At 38.9% G+C, this 8564-nt stretch overlaps 1 pseudogene; it reads right to left on the bottom strand.

Annotated features, from left to right (window-relative positions):
- Positions 1 to 5129: 5129 nt before the first annotated feature.
- Positions 5130 to 5309, bottom strand: LOC148778718 (U2 spliceosomal RNA; annotated as a pseudogene).
- Positions 5310 to 8564: the final 3255 nt, after the last annotated feature.

Raw genomic sequence — 8564 nt, 5'->3', positions numbered from 1 at the left:
GAGGAGGCCTTACAAATAGCTGTGAAAAGGAGAGAAGTGAAAAGCAAAGGAGAAAAAGAAAGATATACCCCTTTGAATGCAGAGTTACAAGGAATAGCCAGGAGAGATAAGAAAGCCTTCCTAGGCAATCAATGCAAAGAAATAGAAGAAAACAATAGAATGGGAAAGACTAGAGATCTCTTCAAGAAAATCAGAGATACCAAGGGAAGATTTCATGCAAAGATGGGCTCAATAAAGGACATGTATGGTATGGACCTGACAGAAGCAGAAGATATGAAGAAGAGGTGGCAAGAATACACAGAACTGTACAAAAAAGATTTTCATGACCTACATAATCATGATGGTGTGATCACTCACCTAGAGCCAGACATCCTGGAATGTGAAGTCAGGTGGACCTTAGGAAGCATCACTATAAGCAAAGCTAGTGGAGGTGATGGAATCCCAGTTGAGCTATTTCAAATCCTAAAAGATGATGGTGTGAAAGTGCTGCACTCAATATGTCTGCAAATTTGGAAAAGAGAAGTGGCCAAGGGACTGGAAAAGTCAGTCTTCATCCCAATCCCAAAGAAAGGCAATGCCAAAGAATGCTCAAACTACCACACAATTGCACTCATCTCACACACTAGTAAAGTAATGTTCAAAATTCTCCAAGCCAGGCCTCAGCAATACGTCAACTGTGAACTTCCAGATGTTCAAGTTGGATTTAGAAAAGCCAGCGGAACCAGAATCAAATTGCCAACATCCACTGAATCATCAAACAGCAAAAGAGTTCCAAAAAATATCTACTTCTGCTTTATTGACTATGCCAAAGCCTTTAAATGTGTAGATCACAATAAACTGTGAAAAATTCTGGAAGAGATAGGAATACCAGACCACCTGACCTGCCTCTTGAGAAACCTATATGCAGGTCAGGAAGCAACTGTTAGAACTGGACATGGAACAACAGACTGGTTCCAAATAGGAAAAGGAGTATGTCAAGGCTGTATGCTGTCACCTTGCTTATTTAATTTAAATGCAGAGTACATCATGAGGAATGCTGGGCTGGAAGAAGCTGGAATCAAGATTGCTGGGAGAAATATCAATAACCTCAGATACGCAGATGACACCACCCTTATGAAAGAAAGTGAAGAGGAACTAAAGAGTCTCTTGATGAAAGTGAAAGAGGAGAGTGAAAAACTTGGCTTAAAGCTCAACATTCAGAAAACTAAGATCATGACATCTTGTCCCATCACTTCATGCCAAATAGATGGGGAAACAGTGTAAACAGTGTCAGACTTTATTTTGGGGGGCTTCAAAATCACTGCAGATGGTGATTGCAGCCATGAAATTAAAAGATGCATACTCCTTTGAAGAAAAATTATGACCAACCTAGACAGCATATTGAAAAGCAGAGACATTACTTTGCCAAAAGTCCGTCTGGTCAGGACTATTATTTTTCCAGTAGTCATGTATGGATGTGAGACTGTTAAGGAAAAGGAGCTCCAAAGAATTTATGCTTTTGAAATGTGGTGCTGGAGAAGACCCTTGAGAGTCCCTTTGCAAGGAGATCCAACCAGTCCATCCTAAATGAGATCAGTCCTTGATGTTGATTGGAAAGACTGACATTGAAGCTGAAATTCCAGTACTTTGGCCATCTGATGCAAAGAGCTGACTCATTTGAAAAGACCCTGATGCTTGAAAAGATTGAGGGCAGAAGGAGGAGGGGACGACAGAGGATGAGACGGTTGGATGGCATTAGGGACTCAATGGACATGAGTTTGGACAAACCCTGGTAGCTGGTAACGGATAGGCAGGCCTGGCGTGCTGCAGGTTATGGGGTTGCGAAGAGTTGGACACGATTGAGGGTCTAAACTGAGCTGACTTGATTGCATTGGGAAAGATCTCCAATACCATATTGAATATAAGTTGTGCAGGCAGAAACACTCATCTCATTTCTGATCTTATGGGAAAAGTGGTTCATCTTTGTTCTTTACGTGTCATGTTAGCTGAAGGAATTTATATATTCTTTTCATCAAATCGAAGATGTTCTTTTCTATTCATCTTCGCTGAGAGCTTTTGTGGCTCAGCTGGTAAAAAAGCTGCCCGCAATACAGGAGACCTGGGTTTGATTCCTGGGTTGGGAAGATCCCCTGGAGAAGGGAAAAGCTACCCACTCCAATATCCTAGCCTGGAGAATTCCACGGACTGTATAGTCCCTGGGGTCACAAAGAGTCGGACACGACTGAGTGACTTTCACTTTTATAATGAATGGACATTGAATAGTTTAAAGTTTTCTTAACTTATTGAAATTATTAAATGAGTTTTATCCTGATAATGGGATAAGCTGCATTAATTTTTTTTTTTTTTTAATTTACTGGTGCCTTTCTTTGTGAGTGTGGGGTAGCAATGGAAACTGTAGCTTCTCTAGTTCTCTGACAATCTCCATTTCAGCTTTTCTGAATCTTGGGCCAAGTGCATATGCAACCACGGGTGCCTGATCACTGTTTCTTTCACAGGTTACCCATGACATGAATGTTGGAGGTGGTAAGAGAGGAATGGGTTCTAGCTCTACTTTGAAATTTTAAAGTGTTTAAACCAACTTAGCATTCCTATTATTATTACCCTCTTGGTCAGTATAAAATTGCAGAATTTTATTAGTTGATATTTTGTAGAGAACATATGCATTTTTTTCATAAAATATAGTTGTCTGTAGTTTTTTTTTTTTCTCCTTGTGATGACTTTGTTTAAGTTTGTTATCAGGGAAATTAATGTTTTATTAAACAAATTGAAAGTATTTTCTACTTAATTTTATGAAACAGTTTGTGTAGGATTTGTATTATGTATCCCTCAAATATTTGCTAGAATTCACCTGTGAGACTACTTAGGGCTGCAGCTTTCTTTGTGAATAAGTTTTGATAATAAATTTAGTTTATTTAGTATATGTAGAAATATTAATCTTTTCTACTAATCTTATATAAAGATTTGATATATTGATTCTTCAAGGAATTTGTTCATTCTAAAATTTTCTTCTGCAGTTTTCTGTTATTTTCATTGTTTAGAATTCCATTTTTATTTAACTATTTGATTTTGGCTAACCCAGGTGGCTCAATGGTAAAGAATCAGCCTGCCAATCCAGGAGACATAGGTTCAATCCCGGGGTTGCGAAGAACCCCTGGAGAAGGAAATGATAAGTCCTCCAGTATTCTTGCCTGTGAAATCCATGGTCACAGGAGATTGGCAAGCTCTAGTCCATGGGGTCACAAAAGAGTCAGACATGACTTAGCAACTAAACAACAACAAACTTTTTTTGCAATATATTCAGTGCCTAGGGATTTCAATGTATATCTTTAACATTTCACTGTTTCAGTTCAGTCACTCAGTCGTGTTCGACTCTTTGCAACCCCATGAATCACAGCACGCCAGGCCTCCCTGTCTATCACCAACTACAAGAGTTCACTCAAACTCATGTCCATCGAGTCGGTGATGCTATCCAGCCATCTCATTCTCTGTCATCCGCTTCTCCTCCTGCCCCCAATCCCTCCCAGCATCAGAGTCTTTTCCAGTGAGTTAACTCATCACATGAGGTGGCCAAAGTATTGCAGTTTCAGCTTCAGCATCAGTCCTTCCAATGAACACCCAGGATTGATCTCCTTTAGAATGGACTGGTTGGATCTCTTTGCAGTCCAAGGGACTCTTAAGAGTCTTTTCCAGCACCACAGTTCAAAGCATCAATTCTTCAGCGATCAGCCTTCTTCACAGCCCAACTCTTAGTCAGTATTAAAATTGTACCATTTCATCTAAAATTTAAGAAACTTAAACTCATAGCCATACAGGCCCAGTTACCTCATCTCCTCCACTCAGAGTTTACAGGTGTTATTATATTTCAAAATATAAGTAAGTGAGAGTATGCATGTATTCTGTATGGAATATATTTTATTTTTAACTCTGAATGCAAGGACTCTGGACCACCACCCCTGCCTACCAATGATTAAGTGATTTAAAAGTGTTTACTAATTGCCTCAACAATGTGATTTCAAAAATTTCAGAGACTTCTCTATGGATGCAAATATGCAAAACAGGAATAATATTACCCACCTTAAAGAATTGTCATTAAATAAAGGAGAATGTTTTGTCAAACTAATGGGATGAGTCTTGCCCTTGTATTTCTTAATATAAACTATACATTATAATCACCATGTTGTTAGCATCTTGAAGAACAATGTTAATTTGTACTGAACTCAGCATGAAGATTTATATTAATAATTATAGTGGTATTTATTTTAAAATTTAAGAACCCTGTCCCTTAGCAATATTTGATGAAGGCATCATTTACATCTCAGTTCAGTTCAGTTCAGTTCAGTCTCTCAGTCATGTCTGACTCTCCGCGACCCCATGAATCACAGTAGGCCAGGCCTCCCTGTCCATCACCAACTCCCGGAGTTCACTCAAACTCATGTCCACAGAGTAGGTGATGCCATCCAGCCATCTCATTCTCAGTCGTCCCCTTCTCCTCCCGCCCCCAACCTTTCCCAGCATCAGTCTTTTCCAGTGAGTCAACTCGTTGCATGAGGTGGCCAAAGTATTGCAGTTTCAGCTTTATCATCAGTCCTTCCAATGAACATCTCAGCATGAATGAATTCTGAGTGCCGAAGAATTGATGCTTTTGAACTGTGGTGCTGGAGAAGACTGTTGAGAGTCCCTTGGACTGCAAGGAGATCCAACCAGTCCATTCTAAAGGAGATCAATCCTGGGTGTTCATTTGAAGGACTGTTGGCTAAAGCTGAAGCTCCAATACTTTGGCCACCTCATGCAACGAGTTGACTCACTGAAAAAGAGTCTGATGCTAGGAGGGATTGGGTGTGGGAGGAGACGGAGACGACAGAGAATGAGATGGCTGGATGGCATCACCGACTCTATGGACATGAGTTTGAGTGAACTCCGGGAGTTGGTGATGGACAGGGAGGCCTGGCGTGCTGTGATTCATGGGGTTGCAAAGAGTCGGACACGACTGAGCAACTGAACTGAACTGAACTGAACTGATGAATGAATTCATCAAAGTGAAGTGAAATTCATTCAGTCATGTTCGATTCTTTGCAACCTCATGGACTATACAGTCCACGGATTTCTCTAGGCCAGAATACTGGAGTGTGTTGCCATCCCCTTCTCCAGGGGATCTTTCCAACCCAGGGATTGAATCCAGGTCTCCTACATTGCAGGTGGATTCTTTACCAGCTGAGCCACAAGGAAAGTCAGATAGAGGATGTATCAGCTATCAAACTGATAAAAACATATACTTACACTTGATCTTAGCCAAAAGGCTGAGAAGCAATTCATCAAATCAAATCCCTTTCTAAAAGCAAGTTCTTATATGTTGTATCAGGCAAGAAGAATTAGGTAAGTTCTTGGTCCAAAAGACAAAAACCAGGGAATGGGGGGAGGAATCCATTTTTTTTTTCACTAATGTTTATACTCTTTCATCTTGTCATATGACTCCTTGAGACACTGTTTTTCATGTGACAACTTCTCTGCCCTAAATAGATACACACACACACACACACACACACACATTCACTCAAATAAAATGCACACCACAAGAAGCAGCTATTACAAGTTAGAAAGTTTGATTAGAATGATGAGTTGGAAGGAAGGTCATCAAACTTCAAGATAGATTGCAAACCAAGGACAAAGGAAAAAGAATGTGCTCTACATAAAACTTTATCTTATTCAAGTAATCTGCCAGAAAGAGCCACAGTAGACAGAGCCATTAATTTCTTAGTTTAATAGTTCGAGGTGAATTGCTTTAATGAGTGTTCTGTTCAGAATTGAAGGTACTGTAAGCCTTTGTAGGCAGCATAATTAAAGTAGAGTGATTACCTCAATGCCAATAAATGAATTTTGGTCATAACAATGAACAAACGATTTTGCAGATTTTTATCATCACATGAAAACACTATTTAAACAATAAACTTTTTTAGACTAATGAGTTTATTAATGGTAAATGAAATAAATGATATGAAACAAGGTGAGGAGATATAAAAGAACTAACATTAAATGATCTAGCAAAGAAATAAATTAATTTCAGATCCAGGTAAGTTTGAGATGTAGTAACTTTTCACTATGTTGTTAGAAATTATAGATTAGAATAAGTGTAACTGTTCAGTTAATGAAATAACTAGTGGACAAAAGTAAGAGTTATTTTCAATTATTCTTGACATTAAAGTCAAATATATATTTATATGTCATAAACATATAAAATCTTCTCAAAAATTGGAATCCTTTGTATTTTTTAACAACACACATGAATACATGTATACCATTATAATACACATGATTTGTTAGCTCAGTGGGAATTATGATCATTTTGTTTTAGAGAAAGTCCTTTTAATACACAAATCTAAGTGCCTCTTGATGTAACTGTCTGGGGAGTGTATAATTTCCTCAGTTCTGTCTAGCAACAGCAAAAATTTGAAACAGTGGACCAGTGTTACAGCTTAGTTACCCCTCAATTTTATTTGGCAAGCAAAGGATAGTACACCCTTGAGGCTTGAGCACAGACCGACCCCAAAGGAGAGGCCTCAATCTGTCTTGGCTTCCTACTTTTATTCATTTGTCTCCTCCCTGCTAAGCCTTCCCTATGCAAATTGGGCTATCCAAGAAAGGGTTATGGAGAAGGAAATGGCAACCCACTCCAGTGTTCTTGCCTGGAGAATCCTGTGGGCTGCCGTCTATGGGGTCGCACAGAGTCAGACATGACTGAAGTGACTTAGCAGCAAGAAAGGGTTATGTTTGTTTCACCTGAAGTTTTCACTCCAGTCCATGGGTTTTCTTTTGTTCCATTTTCACAGACTTTTCCTGTTTAGCCACCACCATTTTGGACTCCTTTTTCCTATTCTAACTACCTAAAAATAGTGAAAGAGAAGAGTGAAAAAAAAAAAAAAACTGGCTCAAAACTCAACATTCAAAAAGTAAGATCATGGCATCCAGTCCCATCACTTCATGGAAAATAGATGGGAAAACAATGGAAACAGTGACAGACTTTATTTTCTTGGCCTCCCAAATCACTGCAGATGGTAATTACAGCCATGAAACTAAAGATGCTTGCTCCTTGGAAGAGAAGCTATGACAAACTTGGACAGCATATTAAAAAGCAGAGACATTACTTTATCAACAAAGGTCTGTCTAGTCAAAGCTATGGTTTTTCCAGTAGTCATGTATGGATGTAAGAGTTGGACCATAAAGAAAGTTGAGCACTGAAGAATTGATGCTTTTGAACTGTGGTGTTGGAGAAGACTCTTGAGAGTCTGTTGTACTGCAAGGAGATCAAGCCAGTCAATCCTCAAGGAAATCAGTCCTGAATATTCATTGGAAGGAACGATGTTGAAGCTGAAACTCCAATACTTTGGTCACCTGAAGCAAAGAACTGACTCACTGGAAAAGACCCTGATACTGGGAAAGATTTTAGGCAGAAGGAGAAGGGGACGACAGAGGATGAGACGGTTGGATGGCATCACTGAGTCAATGGACACGAGTTTGAGCAAGCTCTGGGAGTTGGTGATGGACAGGGAAGCTTGGCGTGCTGCACACCATAGGGTCGGAAAAAGTTGGACATGACTGAGTGACTGAACTGAACTGGTGCACAAATAAATTTTGAAGTGTTACTAAACTTGAAAAGCAGAATAAATGTCTCTTACCAATTGTAGGAAAACACATATGTTAAGAGAAGACTATGAAAATATTAGTCAGCAGTGTTTAGGATCCCAGTAAGTAGATAAAAAAGATATGATTCAGCACTTTATTTGCAGCTACATCATCTGTCAGTTAGCTTCATATATTTATGCTGAAACTCTTCTCACGTTTACTTAGAATGTTTTTCAAAAAACTGGCAACTAAGAAATCAGTTTCAAAAAGTAATAAATGTTAACTTTGAAAAAAAAAGGAAGAGCCTTCTAGATTTCCCTCATGGCACAGTAGATAAAAATCTGCCTGCCAATGCAGGAAACAGGAGTTCAATCCTGGTCCAGAAAGATTCCACATGCTGTGGAGCAACTAATCCATGCACCACAACTGCGTCTATGTGTCATCAACCACTGAAGCCTGCAAGCCCTAGAGCCACATACTGCAACTATTGAGACCATGTGCTAAACTATTAAGACCTATTTGCCAGTACCCTGTACTCTGCAACATTTGAGGCCACGACAGTGAAAAGCCCAAGTACCACAAGAGCAACCCCAATCACCACAGCTAGAGAAAGCTCATGCTGCAGTGAAGATCCAACACAACCAAAAATATAAATAGACAAATAAATAAAATTTAAAAATAAAAAAATCCTTCTGTTAGCAGTTGATTAAAAATGGCTAGCTAATAATAATAAGTAGTAAATACTAAAAGGACATGAAATGAACTATTCCTGATAAGAAAAACACTAGTCTATACTTTCTCCCATGGATATTTTGGTGGTTCAGGACAAACATTTTGGTAGCAATTCACTCAATTGTAAATATTTTCAGTTGATATAGTCATGAAACAATAATAATGTCCTCATTTTGAACTTTGATAATAACATAAAATGCTCAACAGTCAGTACT

This window comes from Moschus berezovskii, chromosome 1 (genome assembly GCF_049115385.1).
Source record: "Moschus berezovskii isolate FMDL1 chromosome 1, NW_MosBer_1.0, whole genome shotgun sequence".
Taxonomy (NCBI): domain Eukaryota; kingdom Metazoa; phylum Chordata; class Mammalia; order Artiodactyla; family Moschidae; genus Moschus; species Moschus berezovskii.
This window is presented reverse-complemented; position numbering and strand designations above follow the sequence as displayed.